Source organism: Macaca thibetana, chromosome 15, assembly GCF_024542745.1.
Source record: "Macaca thibetana thibetana isolate TM-01 chromosome 15, ASM2454274v1, whole genome shotgun sequence".
Classification (NCBI taxonomy): domain Eukaryota; kingdom Metazoa; phylum Chordata; class Mammalia; order Primates; family Cercopithecidae; genus Macaca; species Macaca thibetana.
The window spans coordinates 9,735,323-9,754,505 of NC_065592.1; the positions used below are offsets into that span (position 1 = coordinate 9,735,323).

The window sequence follows — 19,183 nt, forward strand, 5'->3', positions numbered from 1 at the left end:
CTCAGTGTCTACTTACGCAATGTATCTGTCACCCTGTCGTCTTCCTTGCAAGCCCTGTAATTAACTACTGCAGGATTGTTACAGGAGTCTCGGCCTCCCCTGCTCAACTGGGCAGGCCCCCCAGCTTATCTTGGTCTCTGCAGAGTCCTCAAGGCCTGTATAGCAGGGACTCGCATGAACCACCGTGCCCGGCCCAACTTTTTTTTTTATAAAAAGTATACCAGCCAACCCTATAAAATGTTAGGAAGACAGGAAAAAAAACACACACACACACACACACACAAATAATATCTTAAGAAAAATAGGGGCCGGGCGCGGTAGCTCAAGCCTGTAATCCCAGCACTTTGGGAGGCTGAGACGTGCGGATCAGGAGGTCAGGAGATCGAGACCATCTTGGCTAACACGGTGAAACCCCGTCTCTACTAAAAAATACAAAAAACGCCGGGCGCGGTGGCTCAAGCCTGTAATCCCAGCACTTTGGGAGGCCGAGACGGGCGGATCACGAGGTCAGGAGATCGAGATCATCCTGGCTAACACGGTGAAACCCCGTCTCTACTAAAAAATGCAAAAAACTAGCCGGGTCAGGTGGCGGGCGCCTGTAGTCCCAGCTACTCGGGAGGCTGAGGCAGGAGAATGGCATAAACCCGGGAGGCGGAGCTTGCAGTGAGCTGAGATGCGGCCACCGCACTCCAGCCTGGGCGACAGAGCGAGACTCCGTCTCAAAAAAAAAAAAAAAAAAAAAAAAAAACTAGCCGGGCGAGGTGGCGGGCGCCTGTAGTCCCAGCTACTCGGGAACAGGAAAATGGCGTAAACCCGGGAGGCAGAGCTTGCAGTGAGCTGAGATCTGGTCACTGCATTCCACTCCAACCTGGGCGACAGAGCGAGACTCCGTCTCAAAAAAAGAAAAAAAAAAAAGAAAAATAGGTTGGCCCCGGCGCGATGGCTCATGCCCGTAAATCCTAGCACTTTGAGAGGCTGAAGCGGGCAGATCACGAGGTCAGGAGTTTGAGACCAGCCTGACCAACAAGGTGAAACCCCGTCTCTACTAAAAATACAAAAATTAGCTGGGTGTGGTGATGCGCACCTGTAATCCCAGCTACTCTGGAGGCTGAGGCAGGATAATTGCTTGAACCTGAGAGGCAGAGGTTGCAGTGAGCCGAGATCGTACCACTGCACTGCAGCTTGGTGACAGAGCGAGACACAGTCTCAAAAAAAAAATAAAATAACTGAGTATAGTGGCCCATAGCTGTAGTCCCATCTACTTGGGAGACTGAGACTGGAGAATTGCTTGAGGGCAGGAGTTCCAGGATAGGGTGAACCATGATTGCACCACTGCACTGCATCCTGGGTGACAGAGGGAGACCCTGTCTCAAAAATAAATAGGCCAGGCGCGGTGGCTCACGCCTGTAATCCCAGCATTTTGGGAGGCTGAGATGGGTGGATCACCTGAGGTTGGGTGTTCGAGACCAGCCTGACCAATGTGGAGAAATCCCATCACTACAAAAAAATACAGAAAAAACTAGCTGGGCTTGGTGACGCATGCCTGTAATCCCAGCTACTCAGGAGGCTGAGGCAGGAGAATCGCTTGAACCCAGGAGGTGGAGGTTGTGGTGAGCCGAGATTACACCACTGCACTCCAGCCTGGGCAACAAGAGCAAAACTCCATCTAAAATAAATAAATAAATAAAAAGAGTTAAACTGATACAGCCTTTCACAAAGCAATTTGACAAGTATTTATGGTATTTTTTAAATAAATGTGTATGCTTTTTTTTTTTTTTTATAGACAGAGTCTCATTCTATCACCCAGGCTGGAATGCAGTGGGTCCATCTCGGCTCACTGCAACCTCCCCCTCCCAGTTCAAGCAATTCTCCTGTCTCAATCTCTCAAGTAGCTGGGATTACAGGCTCGCGCCACCACAACCAACTAATTTTTGTATTTTTAGTAGAGACAGGGTTTCACCATGTTGGCCAGGCTGGTCTCCAACCCCTGACCTCAGGTAATCCACCCACCTCGGCCTCCCAAAGTGCTGGCATTACAGGCATGAGCCACCATGCCTGGCCTTGTACGCTTATTTTTAAAAACCTTTTAAATTCTTTATTTTTGAAACATTGTAATTGCACAGAAAGTTACCATGATAATACAGGAGGTTATTTGTACTCTTCACCCAGTTTCCCCCAATGGTTTTATTTTAGTACAATTTTAACAGCTTTATTGAGATTAATAACTGACATTCCATAAACCATGCTTTTTTTTTTCTTTTTTGGAGGGATGGAGTCTCACTCTGTCGCCCAGGCTGGAGTTCAGTGATGCAATCTTGGCTCACTGCAACCTCCACCTCCTGGGTTCAAGCGATTCTCCTGCTTCAGTCTCCTGAGTAGCTGGGACTACAGGCGCACGCCACCATGCCTGGCTAATTTTTGTATTTTTAGTAGAGATGGGTTTTCACCATTTTGGCCAGCATGGTTTCGATCTCCTGACTTCGTTATCCACCCACATTGGCCTCCCAAAGTGCTAGGATTACAGGCGTGAGCCACCGTGCCTGGCCTTATTTTTGAATATTTTAAATTTTTTTATTTTGAGATGGAGTCTCAGTCCTCTGACTCCCAGGCTGGAGTACAGAGGCCTGATCTCAGCTCACTGCAACCTCCGACTCCCAGGTTCAAGTGATTCTCCTGCCTCAGCCTCCCAAGTAGATGGGATTACGGGCACGTGCCACCACACCTGGCTAATTTTTTTTTTTTTTCAGATGGAGTCTCCCACTGTCACCCAGGCTGGAGTGCAGTGGTGAGATCTCAGCTCACTACAACCTCTACCTCACGGGTTGAAGCGATTCTCCTGCCTCAGCCTACCAAGTAGCTAGGATTACAGGCGCCCACCACCACGCTCAGCTAATTTTTGTATTTTTAGTAGAGACCTGGTTTCACCATGTCGGCCAGGATGGTCTCGATCTCTTGACCTCGTGATCTGCCCGCCTTGGCCTCCCAAAGTGCTGGGATTACAGGCTTGAGCCACCACACCTGGCCTAAAGCACACATTTTAAGATTACAATTTCTCTCTCTCTCTATATATATATATATGTATATATACCTATGAAACCATCACCACAATTAAAATAATAAACACACCTATTAGTCCCCAAAACATTCCTCCTGCCCCTTGGTATTTCTTCCTACCCTCTTTCTGCCCACCCCACCCACCCCATACCCAGGCAACCACTGATGTGCTTTCTGTCACCACAGATGAGTTTGCATTTTCCAGAATTTTATATAAAGGGAAGCATGAACTATATACTTCTTTTTATCTGGCTTCTTTAACTCAACATAATTATTTTGAGATTTATATATGTTGTAACATGTATCATCACGTCCTTCCTTTTTGTTGCTGTGTAGATTCTACTATATGAATATACCATAATTTATCCATTCATTGGTTGCAGTGAGCCAAGATCCTGGCACTGTACTCCAGCCTGGACAACAGAGTGAGACTCTGTCTCAATAAATAAATAAATAAATAAATAAATAAATAAATAGGCCTGGCGCAGTGGCTCACGCCTGTAATCCCAGCACTTTGGGAGGCTGAGGCAGGCGGATCACCAGGTCAAGAGATCGAGACCATCCTGGCCAACATGGTGAAACCCTGTCTCTACTAAAAATACAAAAAACTAGCTGGACATGGTGGCAGGTGCCTGTAGTCCCAACTACTCAGGAGGCTGAGGCAGGAGAATCGATCGAACCCGGGACAGAAGTTGCAGTGAGCCGAGATCACGCCACTGCACTCCAGCCTGGCAACAGAGTGACAGTCCATTTCAATAAATAAATAGAAAGAAAACAAATTAAAAAAAAAGAAACTGCTTAAATATTTTCCAAAATGGTTGTATTATTTAACACCTACCCCAGCAGTGTATGAGAGTTGCTGTTGTACCACATCCTCACCAATACTTGATGTGGTCAGTCTTTTTAATCTTAGACATTTCAGGCCGGGCACGGTGGCTCAAGCCTGTAATCCCAGCACTTTGGGAGGCCGAGGCGGGCGGATCACAAGGTCAGGAGATCGAGACCACAGTGAAACCCCGTCTCTACTAAAAATACAAAAAATTAGCCGGGTGCGGTGGCGGGCGCCTGTAGTCCCAGCTACTCGGGAGGCTGAGGCAGGAGAATGGCGTGAACCCAGGAGGCGGAGCTTGCAGTGAGCCGAGATCGCGCCACTGCACTCCAGCCTGGGCAACAGCGTGAGACTCCGTCTCAAAAAAAAAAAAAAAAAAAAAATCTTAGACATTTCAGTAGATGTGAAGTGGTATCTCCTGCTTTAACATGCATTTCCCTAAAGACATATGATGTTGAGCATCTCTTCACATGTTTGCTATCCATATATACTCTTCATTCTTTTTTTTTTTGGAGACATGGTCTCACTCTGTCACCCAGGCTGGAGTGCAGTGGCGCAATCTCTGCCTACTGAGAAGCTGGGACTACAGGCGCATGCCACCACTCCCAGTTGATTTTTGTATTTTGAGGTAGAGATAGGGTTTCATCATGTTGGCCAGGCTGGTCTCAAACTCCTGATCTCAAGTGTCTGCCCACCTCACCCTTCCAAAGCGCTGGGATTACAGGCATGAGCCACTGCTCCTGGCCTTCTTTTTTTTTTTTCTTGAGATGGAATCTCACTCTTGTTGCCAAAGCCGGAGTGCAATGGGGTGATCTCCAGCTCACAGCAACCTCTGCCTTCTGGGTTCAAGTGATTCTCCTGCCTCAGCCTCCAAGTAGCTAGGATTAAAGGTTCATACCACCATGCCTGGCTGATTTTTATATTTTTTTCTTTTAAAAAAATTTGTATTTTTAGTAGAGACAAGTTTTCATCATGCTGGCCAGGCTGGCCTCAAACTCCTGACCTCAGGTGATTCTCCCGCCTTGGCCTCCCAAAGTCCTGGGATTACAGACATGAGCCACCGTGTCCGGCAGCACCTGGCCTTCTATTGCCCATTCTTTTTTTAGTGCAGTGGTGCAATCTCCGCTCACCGCAACCTCCGCCTTCTGAGTTCAAGCAATTCTCCTACCTCAGCCTCCCAAGTAGCTGGGATTACAGGCACGCGCCACTATGCCCGGCTAATTTTTGTATTTTTAGTAGAGACGGGTTTCTCCGTGTTGGGTAGGCTGGTCTTGAACTCCTGACCTCAGGTGATCTCCCCGCCTTGGCCTCCCAAAGTGCTGAGATTACAGTCATGAGCCACCGTGCCTGGTCCCATTGCCCATTCTTTATTGTACTTTTTTTTTTTTTTTTTTTTTTTTGAGACAGTTTCGCTGTTGTTGGCTGGGCTGGAGTGCCATGGCACAATCTCAGCTCACTGTAACCTCTGCCTCCAGGGTTAAAGTGATTCTCCTGCCTCAGCCTCCTAAGTAGCTGGGATTACAGGTGCCCGCCACCACACCCGGCTAGTTTTTGTATTTTTAGTAGAGACGGGGTTTCATAATGTTGGCCAGGATGGTCTTGATCTCCTGACCTTGTGGCCTCCCAAAGTACTGAGATAGGCCAGCCTCTGTGCCTGGCCTATTGTACATTTTTCAATCCCCACCACCACATTCCCCCCTAGCCCGCGACGAAGCCTCATTTTGTCCCCAGGCTGCAGTGCAGAGATTGCAGTGAGCTGAGATCATGCCACTGTACTCCAGGCTACAGAGTGAGACCCTGTCTCAAAAAAACAAAAAGAAAAAAAAAGAGACAGTAATAATTGCTGACAAGCATGTGGAGAGATAGAAACCCACACATGTGCTGGAGGGAATGTAAAATGGTGCAGCTGCTATGGAAAATAGCATGACAGTTCCTCAAAAAGCTAAACATAGAATTACCCTATGACTCAGCACTTCCACTCCTAGGCATTAAAAGCATGGACAGGGCTGGGTGCAGTGGCTCATGCTTGTAATCGCAGCACTCTGGGAGGCCAAGGCAGGAGGATTGCTTGAGGCAGGAATTCCAGACCAGCTTGGGCAACATAATGAGACCCCCATCTCTACAAAAAATCTTAAAATGTATCCAGTCATGGCGGCACACACCTGGTGTCCCAGCTACTCAGGAGGCTAAGGTGGGAGGATCACTTGAGCCCGGGAGGTTGGAGGCTGCAGTGAGCCATGATCAATCCACTGCACTCCAGCCTGGGTGACAGAGTGAGAAAAAAAAAAAAAAGAAAAAGCAACAGATAGTTGTATGCCAATTGCAGCACTATTCCCAATAGCCAAAGGGTGGACACACTTCATGTGACCATCAGCAGATGAATGGATAAACAAAATGTTGTATATACATATCACGGGGTTTTTTGTTTTTGTTTTTGTTTTTGTTTTTTGAGACAGTCTTGCTCTGTTGCCCAGGCTGGAGTGCAGTGGCATGATCTCGGCTCACTGTAAGTTCCGCCTCCCGGGTTTATGCCATTCTCCTGCCTCAGCCTCCCGAGTAGCTGGGACTACAAACGCCCACGACCACGCCCAGCTAATGTTTTGTATTTTTAGTAGAGATGGGGTTTCACTGTGTTAGCCAGGATGGTCTTGATCTCCTGTCCTCATGATCCGCCTGTCTTGGCCTCCCAAAGTGCTGGGATTACAGGCATGAGTCACCACACCCGGCCTCATATCACGGTTTTTTTTTTTTTTTTTTTTTTTTTTTTTTTGAGATGGAGTCTGGCTCTGTTGCCCAGGTTGGAGTGCAGTGGCTGGATCTCAGCTCACTGCAAGCTCCGCCTCCCGGGTTTATGCCATTCTCCTGCCTCAGCCTCCCGAGTAGCTGGGACTACAGGCACATGCCATCTCGCCTGGCTAGTTTTTTGTATTTTTTTAGTAGAGACGGGGTTTCACCGGGTTAGCTAGGATGGTCTCGATCTCCTGACCTCGTGATCCGCCCGTCTCGGCCTCCCAAAGTGCTGGGATTACAGGCTTGAGCCACCGCGCCCGGCCTCATACCACGGTTTTTTTTACATGCTACAATATGATGAACCTTGAAGACATTATGCTAACTATCACAGCCAGTCACAAAAGGACAAACACTATATGATTGTACTTGTATAAGGTAGCTAGGATATGCAAATTTATAAAAAATAAAAGTGGATTAGATGTCATCAGGGAATATGGAGATGGAGAATGGGGAGTTATGGCTTAATGGTTACAGTTTCTATTTGGGGTAATGAAAAAGTTTGGAAATAGGCTGAACAAGATGATCTGTAATCCCAGCACTTTGGGAGGCCAAGGCAGGAGGACCACTTGAGGTCAAGAGTTCAAGACTAGGCCGGGCGCGGTGGCTCAAGCCTGTAATCCCAGCACTTTGGGAGGCCGAGACGGGCGGATCACGAGGTCAGGAGATCGAGACCATCCTGGCTAACACGGTGAAACCCCGTCTCTGCTAAAAAATACAAAAAACTAGCCGGGCGCGGTGGCGGGCGCCTGTAGTCTCAACTACTCGGGAGGCTGAGGCAGGAGAATGGCGTGAACCCGGGAGGCGGAGCTTGCAGTGAGCTGAGATCCGACCACTGCACTCCAGCCTGGGCGGCAGAGCCAGACTCTGTCTCAAAAAAAAAAAAAAAAAAAAAAAAAAAAAGAGTTCAAGACTAGCCTGTGCAATATAGCAAGATCCCATCTTTAAAAAAAAAAAAATTCTTTTTTTTTTTTCTGAGACATGGTCTCACTGTGCCACCCAGGCTGAGTACAGTGATTGGATCTTGGCTCACTGCAGCCTCAACCTTCTGGGCTCAAGAGATCCTCTGCCTCAATCTCCTGAGTAGCTGGGAGCATATACCTGTGGCAACATGCCTGGCTAATTTTTAGTATTTTTTGTAGAGACAGGGTTTTGCCATGTTGCCCAGGCTGATCTCGAACTCCTGAGCTCAAGCAGTCCACCTGCCTCCTAAAGTGCTGGGATTACAGGAGTGAGCTCCACACCCAGCCTACAAAAATTTAACAGAAATAATTAGCAGGGCATGGTGGCACACACCTGTAGTCCTAGCTGCTTGGGAGGTTGAGGCAGGAGAATTGCTTGAACCTAGGTGTTTGAGGCTGCAGTGAGCTGTGCTATACCACTGCACTCCAGCTGGCATAACAGAGCAAAATCCTGTCTCGAAAACAAACAAACAACAACAAACTAATTTTGGAAATAAATAGTTTCGAAAGCTGCTAACATAAAAGTCAAATGATGTAAAAAGATTACACTATGTGCCAGTAATCAATTTCTTGACTCTCAGCTTCAAATTCTGTCATCATTTCCTGCTCTGAGGAAATGGATTTAGGACCTTTAATTATTTTTTCCTGCATGGAATGGGTTTTCCTTTCCAATTCTGGTGTGCTTGGTAGGCAGGCTTCTACAGAACAAGGGACTTGTCCAGTGCCTGCCTACTATTTCATTGCCAGTAGCCAGGAATGTCTCCCAACACTCTTCTCCGGCATTATTTTCAGAAAGGAGACTCTAGTGGGACACTTCCCCGTAAATAGCTTTCCCAAGAACCTTAGATGGCTGGTTTCTGGCAAGTTCTGTGACATTATTACCAAAACACCAGGGGTTTCGTCTAGGTCTTGCTGCTGGCTGCATAGAAAGCCAATCACTGAGACAACCAGTACTGCCAGGAAAGAAAGCTTTAATCAGGTACTGCAGCCAAGGAGGTGGGAGATCAGCTTCAAATCCATCTCACTGACCAATTAAAATTAGGAGTTTATACAGCAGGAAGGAAAAGTAGCTACATACAGGAAAACAGGAATTAGGGGAGGATAGGATAGAGGAGTTGTTCAACAGGAAGCAGGTGGCAGGTGGTCAGGTAATCATGACTAGTGAAGGGTCTGGTGTCTCATGGTACAGATGCTGTGATCTGGGAAGCTTCAGTTCCTTTATACTATCTATCCGGGAGGCCTGATAGTTGGTTTTCTGGGAAAAAAATTCAGATAAGACAAGTGTAACATTTTCAAGTTTCAAGACTCCTGAAGGTCAACTTCTACATTTATTCAAAATAAACCATATACATCAGTTCTGTGGGACAATTGGGTTGGTTTCAACATGACACCACAGCTGATTTCCAGCAAGTTTCAAAGGTAGATTTCCAGAAAGTTTCATCAGTGCAGCATCACCATGACTTCGCTACCATTCATTGAGCCACAGCCTTTTCCTTTCTTTTTTTTTTTATTTGTTTTTTTTTGTTGTTGTTTTTTCTTTGTTTTGTTTTTTTTGTTGTTGTTTTTTGTTTTTTGTTTTTTTTTTGAGACGGAGTCTCGCTCTGTCGCCCAGGCTGGAGTGCAGTGGTGTGATCTCAGCTCACTGCAAGCTCCGCCTCCCGGGTTTACGCCATTCTCCTGCCTCAGCCTCCCGAGTAGCTGGGACTACAGGCGCCCGCCACCTCGCCCGGCTAGTTTTTTGTATTTTTAGTAGAGACGGGGTTTCACCGTATTAGCCAGGATGGTCTCGATCTCCTGACCTCGTGATCCGCCCGTCTCGGCCTCCCAAAGTGCTGGGATTACAGGCTTGAGCCACCGCGCCCGGCTTTTTTGTTTGTTTGTTTGATACAGAGTCTTGCTCTGTCTCCAGGCCGAAGTGCAGTGGCACAATTTCAGCTCCCTGCAACCTCTACCTCCCGGGTTCAGGCGTTTCTTCTGCCTCAGCCTCCCAAGTGACTGGGACTACAGGCACATGCCACCAAGCCCAGCTAATTTTTTTTTTTTTTTTTTTTTTTAGATGGAGTCTTGCTCTGTCACCCAGGCTGGAGTGCAGTGGCGCGATCTCAGCTCACTGCAAGCTCCGCCTCCCGGGTTCACGCCATTCTCCTGCCTCGGCCTCCTGAGTAGCTCAGACTATAGGCACCCACCACCACACCAGGCTAATTTTTTGTGTTTTTAGTAGAGACGGGGTTTCACCGTGTTAGCCAGGATGGTCTCAATCTCCTGACCTTGTGATCTGCCCTCCTTGGCCTCCCAAAGTGCTGGGATTACAGGCGTGAGCCACTGCGCCCAGTTGCCTTGTCTTTCTAACAAGGTTTGGATCTCTGGGGAAGTCCGTTTCTTTAAGAGCTGTATCTTACCCCAAGGGGTATTATCTGCTCCTTATATCTGCTATTCCTATATTCTTTAGAGTTTTTTAAAAAAACTTCTTATTAACCAATTCCCTGTGATTCCAATCTCTTATTATTGTTAATAAGCTTTATTTTTTTATTTTTATTTTTTTTTCTGAGACAGGATCTTACTCTGCTACCCAGGCTGGAGTGCAGTGGCACAATCTCATCTCACTACAACCTCTGCCTCCTAGGCTCAAGCAATCCTCCCACTTCAGCCTCCCAAGTAGCTCAGACCACAGGCAAGTGCCACCACGCCTGGCTAATTTTTGTATTTTTTGTAGGGATGCGTTTTCACCACGTTGCCTAGGCTGGTCTTGAACTCCTCGGCTCAAGTTGTCTGCCTGCCTTGGCCTTCCAAAGTGCTGGGATTACAGCCATGAGCCACCATGACTCTTTATTTTAATTTTATTTTGAGACGGAGTTTCGCTCTTGTTGCCCAGACTGGAGTGCAATGGTGCAATCTCAGCTCACTGCAACCTCCGCCTCCTGGGTTCAAACGATTCTCCTGCCTCAGCCTCCTGAGTAGTGGGGATTACAGGCACATGGCATATGCCACCATGCCTGGCTAATTTTGTATTTTTATTAGCGATGGCGTTTCTCCACGTTGGTCAGGCTAGTCTCGAACTCCCGATCTCAGGTGATCCGTCCACCTCGGCCTCCCAAAGTGCTGGGATTACAGGTATGAGCCACCACGCCAGCTTTCTTTTTTTAAATGATACTCATCCTAGTAGGTGAGAAGTGGCATCTCACTGTGGTTTTGATTTGCATTTGAGTTCTCTAACTTTGTTCTTTTTCAAGTTTGTTTCCGCTACCAAGGGTACCTTGAGATTCCATCAGAATATTAGAATGAATTTTTCTGTATTACAAAAACCACCATTGGGACTTTTTTTTTCTTTTTTTTCTTTTCTTTTTTTTTTAGACACAGTCTTGCCCTGTCTCCCAGGCTGGAGTGCAATGGTGCAATCTTAGCTCACTGCAATCTCTGTATCCCGGGTTCAAGTGATTCTCCTGCCTCAGCCTCCTGAGTAGCTGAGACTACAGATGTGCCACCATGCCCAGCTAATTTTTGTATTTTTAGTAGAGAATGGGTTTCACCATGTTGGCCAGGCTGGTCTCAATCTCCTGACCTCGTGATCCGTCCGCCTCGGCCTCCCAAAGTGCTGAGATTACAGGCATGAGCCACTGAGCCCGGCGGGGAATTTTTTTTTTTTTTTTTTTTTGAAACAGAGTCTCACTCTGTTGCCCAGGCTGGGGTGCAGTGGTACAATCTTGGCTCACTGCAACCTCTGCCCCCCTGGGTTCAAATGATTCTCCTGCCTCAGCCTCCCGAGTAGCTGGGATTAAAGGCGTCTGCCACTATGCCTGGCTAATTTTTGTATTTTTAGTAAAGACGGGGTTTCACCGTGTTGGCCAGGCTGGTCTTGAATTCCTGACCTCAGGTGATCTGCCAGCCTCGGCCTCCCAAAGTGCTGGGATTACAGGTGTGAGCCACTGTACCCAGCCTAGTTAGGTATTCTTTAATTTTGTTTAGCAATGTTTTGTAGTTTTCAGTGTACAAGTCTTTCACCTCCTTGGTTAAATTTATTATATTTTATTCTTTTTGATGCTCTTGTAAATGGAACTGGTTTTATTAAATTCTTTTTCAGATTTTTTAAAAAAGTATATGGAAATGCGGCCGGGAGTGGTGGCTTTTACGCCTGTAATCCCAGCACTTTGGGAGGCCAAGGCAGGCAGATCACCTGAGGTGGGAAGTTCGAGACCAGCCTGACCAACATGGGGAAACCCTGTCTCTACTAAAAAATACAAAATTAGCCGGGCGTGGTGGCGTGTGCCTGTAATCCCAGCTACTAGGGAGACTGAGGCAGGAGAATCGCTTGAACCCGGGAGGCGGAGGTTATAGTGAGCCGAGATCGCGCCATTGCACTCCAGCCTGGGCAACAAGAGCGAAACTCGGTCTCAAAAAGAAGAAAAAAAAAGGCCGGGCGCGGTGGCTCAAGCCTGTAATCCCAGCACTTTGGGAGGCCGAGACGGGCGGATCACGAGGTCAGGAGATCGAGACCATCCTGGCTAACACGGTGAAACCCCGTCTCTACTAAAAAATACAAAAAACTAGCCGGGCGAGGTGGCGGGCGCCTGTAGTCCCAGCTACTCGGGAGGCTGAGGCAGGAGAATGGTCTAAACCCAGGAGGCGGAGCTTGCAGTGAGCTGAGATCCGGCCACTGCACCCCAGCCTGGGTGACAGAGCAAGACTCTGTCTCAAAAAAAAAAAAAAAAAAAAAAAAAAAAGAAGAAGAAAAAAAAAAAGTATATGGAAATGCAACTGATTTTTGTGTGTTGCTTTTGTATCTTGCAACTCTGCTAAATTCATTTATCGACTCTAATAAATTTTTGTGCATTGGCCGGGCGCGGTGGCTCAAGCCTGTAATCCCAGCACTTTGGGAGGCTGAGACGGGTGGATCACGAGGTCAGGAGATCAAGACCATCCTGGCTAACACAGTGAAACCCCGTCTCTACTAAAAAAATACAAAAATCTAGCCGGGCGAGGTGGCGGGCGCCTGTAGTCCCAGCTACTCAGGAGGCTGAGGCAGGAGAATGGCGTAAACCCGGGAGGCGGAGCTTGTAGTGAGCTGAGATGCACCACTGCACTCCAGCCTGGGTGACAGAGCGAGACTCCGTCTCAACAAAAAAAAAAAAAAAAAAAAAAAAAAAAATTTGTGCATTATTTAAGGTTTTCTTTCTCCTTTTATTTTTAAAAACAGAGTCTTGCTCTGTTGCCCATGCTAGAGTGCAGTGGCCTGATCTCGGCTCACTGCAACCTCTGCCTCCAGGTGCAAGCAATTCTCCTGTCTCAGCCTCTCAAGTAGCTGGGATTACAGACACCTGCCACCACACCTGGCTAATTTTTGTATTTTTAGTAGAGACGGTTTCGCCATCTTGCTCAGGCTGGTCTCGAACTCCTGACCTGGTGATCCACCTACCTCGGCCTCTGAAAGTGCTGGGATTACAGGCATGAGCCATGGCACCTGGCCGATTTTTTTTTTTTTTTTTTTTTTTTTTTTTTGAGACAGAGTCTTGCTCTGTCACCCAGGCTGGAGTGCAGTGGCTCGATCTCAGATCACTGCAACCTCCACCTCCCGGGTTCAAGCGATTCTTCTGCCTTGGCCTCCTGAGTAGCTAGGACTACAGCTGCCTGCCACCACACCTGGCTAATTTTTGTATTTTTAGTTGAGACAGGGTTTCACCATGTTGGCCAGGCTAGTCTTGATTTCCTGACCTCAGGTGATCTGCCCACCTCAGGCTCCCAAATTGCTGGGATTGCAGGTGTGAGCCACTGAGCCCAGCCTACAGTGCTTGATTTTCATACCCTGAACCGTCCTTGAATTCCAACAATAAATCCCACTCCCACATCTCACTCGGTCATAGGATATTGTTATTTATTTATTTATTTTTTTTTTTTTTTTGAGACGGAGTCTCCCGCTGTCACCCAGGCTGGAGTGCAGTGGCCGGATCTCAGCTCACTGCAAGCTCCGCCTCCCGGGTTCACGCCATTCTCCTGCCTCCGCCTCCCGAGTAGCTGGGATTACAGGCGTCCGCCACCTCGGCCGGCTAGTTTTTTGTATTTTTTTAGTAGAGACGGGGTTTCACCGTGGTCTCGATCTCCTGACCTTGTGATCCGCCCGCCTCGGCCTCCCAAAGTGCTGGGATTACAGGCGTGAGCCACCGCGCCCGGCAAGCCTCTTACTTTGAAACTATCTCTGTCTTTACTTTTTTTTTTTTTTTTGAGGCGGAGTCTCGCTCTGTAGCCCAGGCTGGAGTGCAGTAGCGCGATCTCGGCTCACTGCAAGCTCCGCCTCCCGGGTTCCCGCCATTCTCCTGCCTCGGCCTCCCGAGTAGCTGGGACTACAGGCGCCGCCACCACGCCCGGCTAATTTTTTTGTATTTTTAGTGGAGACGGGGTTTCATTGTGTTAGCCAGGATGGTCTCGATCTCCTGACCTCGTGATCCGCCCGTCTCGGCCTCCCAAAGTGCTGGGATTACAGGCTTGAGCCACCGCGCCCGGCCTGTCTTTACATTTAAAGTAGGTTTATTATAGGCAGCATTTTGTTGAGGCTTGCTTTTTTGGAATTAAAAACTTTTAGAGGCAGGGTCTCCTTCTGTCACCCAGGCTGCAGTGCAGTGCACCATCATGACTTACTAAAGCCTCAACCCTCTGGGTTCAAGAGATCCTCCTGAGTAGCTGGGACTACAAGCACGTGCCACCATACCTCACTAATTTTTTTTTTTTTTTTTTTTTTGAGACGGAGTCTCGCTCTGTCACCCAGGCTGGAGTGCAGTGGCCGGATCTCAGCTCACTGCAAGCTCTGCCTCCCGGGTTTACGCCATTCTCCTGCCTCAGCCTCCCGAGTAGCTGGGACTACAGGCGCCTGCCACCTCGCCCGGCTAAGTTTTTGTATTTTTAGTAGAGACGGGGTTTCACTGTGTTAGCCAGGATGGTCTCGATCTCCTGACCTCGTGATCCGCCTGTCTCGGCCTCCCAAAGTGCTGGGATTACAGGCTTGAGCCACCGCACCCAGCACCTCACTAATTTTTAAATTTTTTGTAGAGACAGGATCTCACTACATTGCCCTTGCTGGTCTCAAACTCCTGGATTCAAGTGAGCTTCCCACTTTAGCCTCCCAAAGTGAGGGCTTGTCTTTCTTTCTTTCTTTTCTTTTTCTCTTTTTGAGATGGAGTTTTGCTCATGTTGTCCAGGCTGAAGTGCACTGGCACCATCTTGGCTCTCTACCTTCTGGATTCCAGTGATTATCCTGCCTCAGCCTCCCAAGTAGCTGGAACTACAGGCATGCACCACCACACCCAGCTAATTTTTGTATTTTTAGTAGAGATGCAGGGTTTCACCATGTTGGCCAGGGATGGTCTTGATCTCTTGACCTCATGATCCGCCAGCCTCGGCCTCACAAAGTGCTGGGATTACAGGCATGAAGACATGAGCCACTGTGCCCCGCTTTTTTTTTTTTTGAGATGCAGTTTCGATCTTGTTGCCCAGGCTGGAATGCAATGACGCCATCTCAGTGCACAGCAACCTCCGCTTCCCGAGTTTAAGCAATTCTCCTATCTCAGCCTCCTGAGTAGCTGGGATTACAGGCATGCGACACCACACCAGGCTAATTTTGTATTTTTAGTAGAGATGGGTTTTCTCCATTTTGGTCAGGATGGTCATGAACTCCCGACCTCAGGTGATCTGCCTGCCTCAGTCTCCCAAAGTGCTGGGATTACAAATGTGAGCTGCTGTGCCCGGCTCGCTCTTGTCTTTTTTCTTTTTTTCTTTTTTTTTTTTTTTGAGACGGAGTCTCTCTGTGTCGCCCAGGTTGGAGTGCAGTGCCGCAATCTCGGCTCACTGCAAGCTCCGCCTCCCGGGTTCACGCCATTCTCCTGCCTCAGCCTCTGGAGTAGCTAGGACTACAGGCACCCGCCACCTCGCCCGGCTAATTTTTATTGTATTTTTAGTAGAGACGGGGTTTCACCGTGTTAGCCAGGATGGTCTTGATCTACTGACCTCGTGATCCACCCGCCTCGGCCTCCCAAAGTGCTGGGATTACAGGCTTGAGCCACCGCGCCTGGCCTGTCTTGTCTTTTTTCTTTTCTTTTTCTTTTGCTTTCTCTCTCTCTCTCTTCCTTCCTTCCTTTTTCTTTCTTTTCTCTCTTTCTCTCTCTCTCTCTCCTACCTTCCCTTCCCTTGTCCTTCCTTCCTTTTTTTTTTTTTTTTTTTTTTTTTGAGAGGGGGTCTTGCTTTGTCACCCAGGCTAGAGTTGCAGTGGCGTGATGTCGGCTCACTGCAAGCTCCGCCTCCTGGGTTTATGCCATTCTCCTGCCTCAGCCTCCTGAGTAGCTGGGACTACAGGCGCCCACCACCTCGCCTGGCTAGTTTTTTGTATTTTTTAGTAGAGACAGGGTTTCACCGTGTTAGCCAGGCTGGTCTTGATCTCCTGACCTTGTGATCCACGCGTCTCGGCCTCCCAAAGTGCTGGGATTACAGGCTTGAGGCACCACACTCAGCCCGCCCCCCCCCTCCTTCCTTCCTTCCTTTCCTTCTTTCTTTTTCTTTTTTTCTTCCTTCCTTCCTTTCCGTTTCTCTCTCTCTCTCTCTCTTTCCTTTGCTTTTTCTCTTTTTCTTTCTCTTTCCTTCCTTTCTTCTTTCTTTTTTTTTTTTGAGACAGAGTCTTGCTCTGTCACCCAGTCTGGCCTTAGCCTCCCAAGTAGCTGGGACTACAGGCAGTTGCCACTACACCTGGCCTTTTTTTTTTTTTTTTTTTTTTTTTTGTATTTTTAGTAGACACAGGGTTTCACTGTGTTGTCCATCTGAGGTGTTGTCCACCTCAGCCTCCCAAAGTGCTGAGATTTCAGGCACGAGCCACCACGCCCTGCCTAGACGCTCTTTTCTTGAGGAACCCTTTCTTGACAGGTGCCCCCCTCCATTCCAAGAACTAAGTTTGTGGATTTTTTTTCTTGCATAGTACCTTTTAATCTTTGACCACCTACAGCTATGTTCGTACAGTCTTGAATCCTTAAAAAAGCTGTTGGGCTTGGCGCAGTGACTCACAACCTATATTCTCAGCAGATGGGGTTGTCGAGGCTGAGGCTTAAGCCCAAGAGTTGGAGATCAACCTGGGCAACATAGGGAGACCTCATTTCTACAAAAAATACAAAAATTAGCTGGGCATGGTGGTGCGCACCTATAGTCCCAGCTACTCGGGAGGCTGAGGTTGAAGGACTGCCTGAGCCTAGGAGGTGGAGGTACAGTTTTACACTCCTTTAGATATAATCAGAGAGACAATAACGATTGTTGATGAGGATGTGGCTATATGGGAACTCTCATATTAATACATCACTTGGGCCGGGCGTGGTGGCTCATGTCTGTTATATCAGCACTTTGGGAGGCCGAGGCGGGCAGATCACAAAGTCAGGAGTTCGAGACCAGCCTGGCCAACATGGTGAAATCCCATCTCTACTAAAAATACAAAAGTTAACGGGGCGTAGTGGTGCACGCCTGTAATCCCAGCTACTTGGGAGACTGAGGCAGGAGAATCACTTGAACCTGGGAGGCAGAGTTTGCAGTGAGCCAAGATTGTGCCATTGCACTCCAGTCTGGGCAACAAGAGTGAAACTCTGTTTCACAAAAAAAAAAAAAAAAAAAAAAAAAGCCCAGTTTGTGGCTCACGCCTGTAATCCCAGCAGTTTGGGAGACCGAGGTGGCCTGATTGCCTGAGCTCAGGAGTTCGAGACTAGCCTGGGCAACACCAGGAAACCCTATCTCTACTAAAATTAAAGAAAATAATAATAATAATAGGCCGGGTGTGGCAGCATGTGCCTGTAGTCCCAGCCACTCTGGAGGCTGAGGCAGGACAATTGTTTGAACTCGGCGGGGGGCCGGGGGGAAGGTGGAGGTTGCAGTGAGTGGAGATCAAGCCACTGCACTCCAGCCTGGGCAACACTGTGAGACTCTGTCTCAAACAACAACAAAAAAAGAAAGAAAACAGAAAACAAATAGGAAATAAGAAACAAATAGCAGACCGGGCACTGTGGCTCACGCCTGTAATCCCAGCAGTTTGGGAGGCCAAGGCAGGCAGATCACAAGGTCAGGAGATCGAGACCATCCTGGCTAACACGGTGAAACCTCGTCTCTACTAAAAATACAAAAAATTAACCGGGCGTGGTGGTGGGCACCTGTAGTCCCAGCTACTCGGGAGGCTGAGGCAGGAGAATGGCGTGAACCCAGGAGGCGGAGCTTGTAGTGAGCCAAGATCGCACCAGTGCACTCCAGCCTGGGCTACAGAGAGAGTCTCCGTCTCAAAAAAAAAAGAAAAGAAACAAATAGCAAAATGGACTTAGAGTCAACCAGGAAAATAATCACAGTGAATGTAAAGGTCTAAACACTTCAAGTAAAAGGCAGAGTTTCTCACATTGGATAGAAAAGCAAGCCCCGGGCTGGTGCCTGTAATCCCAGCATTTTGTGAGGCTGAGGTGGGCGGATCACCTGAGGCCAAGACTTTGAGACCAGCCTGCCCAACATGGCGAAACCCCATCTCTACTAAAAATACGAAAATTAGCCGGACGTGATAGCAGGTGCCTGTAATCGCAGCTACTTGAAGGCTGAGGCAGGAGAATTGCTTGAACCCGGGGAGTTTGCAGTGAGCTGAGGGCCATTGCCCTCCAGCCTGGGCAACAAGAGGGAAACTCCGTCTCTCAAAAAAAAAAAAAAAAAAAAAAAAAAAAAAAAAAAAAAAAAAAAAAAAGAAAGAAAGAAAGAAAGGAAAAGAAAAGAAAAAAATATAAATCCAGAAAAGAAATGATGGTGTTTTGAGATTGAGTCTCCCTCTGTCGCCCAGGCTGGAGTGCAGTGGTGCGATCTCAGTTTATTGCAACCTCTGCCTCCTGGATTAAAAGGATTCTGCTGCTTCAATCTCTTGAGTAGCTGGGATTACAGGCGCGCACCACCATGCTCGGCTAAACTTTTGTGTTTTTAGTAGAGACGGCGTTTCACCGTGTTGGCCAGGCTGGTCTCCAACTCCTGACCTCAGGTGATCCGCGTGCCTCGGCCTCCCAGAGTGCTGGGATTACAGGCGTGAGCCACGGCGCTCGGCCAGAAGGGACTGGTTTGAGAGGATCCTCAGGACTTGGAGACTGGACAAGGGGCCCAGGGAAATGCAGGGGCCGACGTCGCCTCCCAATTTCCCATCTGGAAGCTCGGTTGCCTGGTGGCTCATGCCCTAGATGGAGGTTAGTAGCACGTTTTGGGGGACGGTGATGACTGCGGGTGAACACGCGAGTGTGAGCCACCCGTGGAGAACGCAAGACATGTTCAGTAGGGCGCTGGATGGAGGGGGCTGGCGCCCAGTCAGTCCTGCCCTTCAGCAGTGTTGGGCTCAGGTGAACCGCAGCGCCCGGGCGGGCACTGATCCCGGGGTCCCACGAATGGGCCCCTCGGAGACCAGGGAGAGCCCTGAATGACGCGTTCTCTCAGGCGGCCTGGGGGCGTACCCGGCGGCCTCCTCCACCGGCCTAATGTGCCGGGCCCGGGAAAGGAGCCGCCCGCCGGTCGCCGGAACCTTCTGCCGTCG

The 19,183-nt window shown here is 48.5% G+C and overlaps 2 protein-coding genes across 2 annotated transcripts in view; both read left to right on the top strand.

The window, feature by feature from the left end:
- DYNC2I2 (dynein 2 intermediate chain 2) overlaps window positions 1-19,183 on the top strand; it is a 210,553-nt gene that overhangs the window by 42,070 nt on the left and 149,300 nt on the right. The gene's annotated exons all lie outside the window — the stretch shown is intronic.
- The window catches only part of ZER1 (zyg-11 related cell cycle regulator), a 46,196-nt gene continuing 45,717 nt past the window's right edge, over window positions 18,705-19,183 (top strand). The window contains exon 1 of the mRNA XM_050759887.1: window positions 18,705-18,842. The gene's annotated coding sequence lies outside the window, so the exon portion shown is untranslated. The remainder of the gene's footprint in view (window positions 18,843-19,183) is intronic.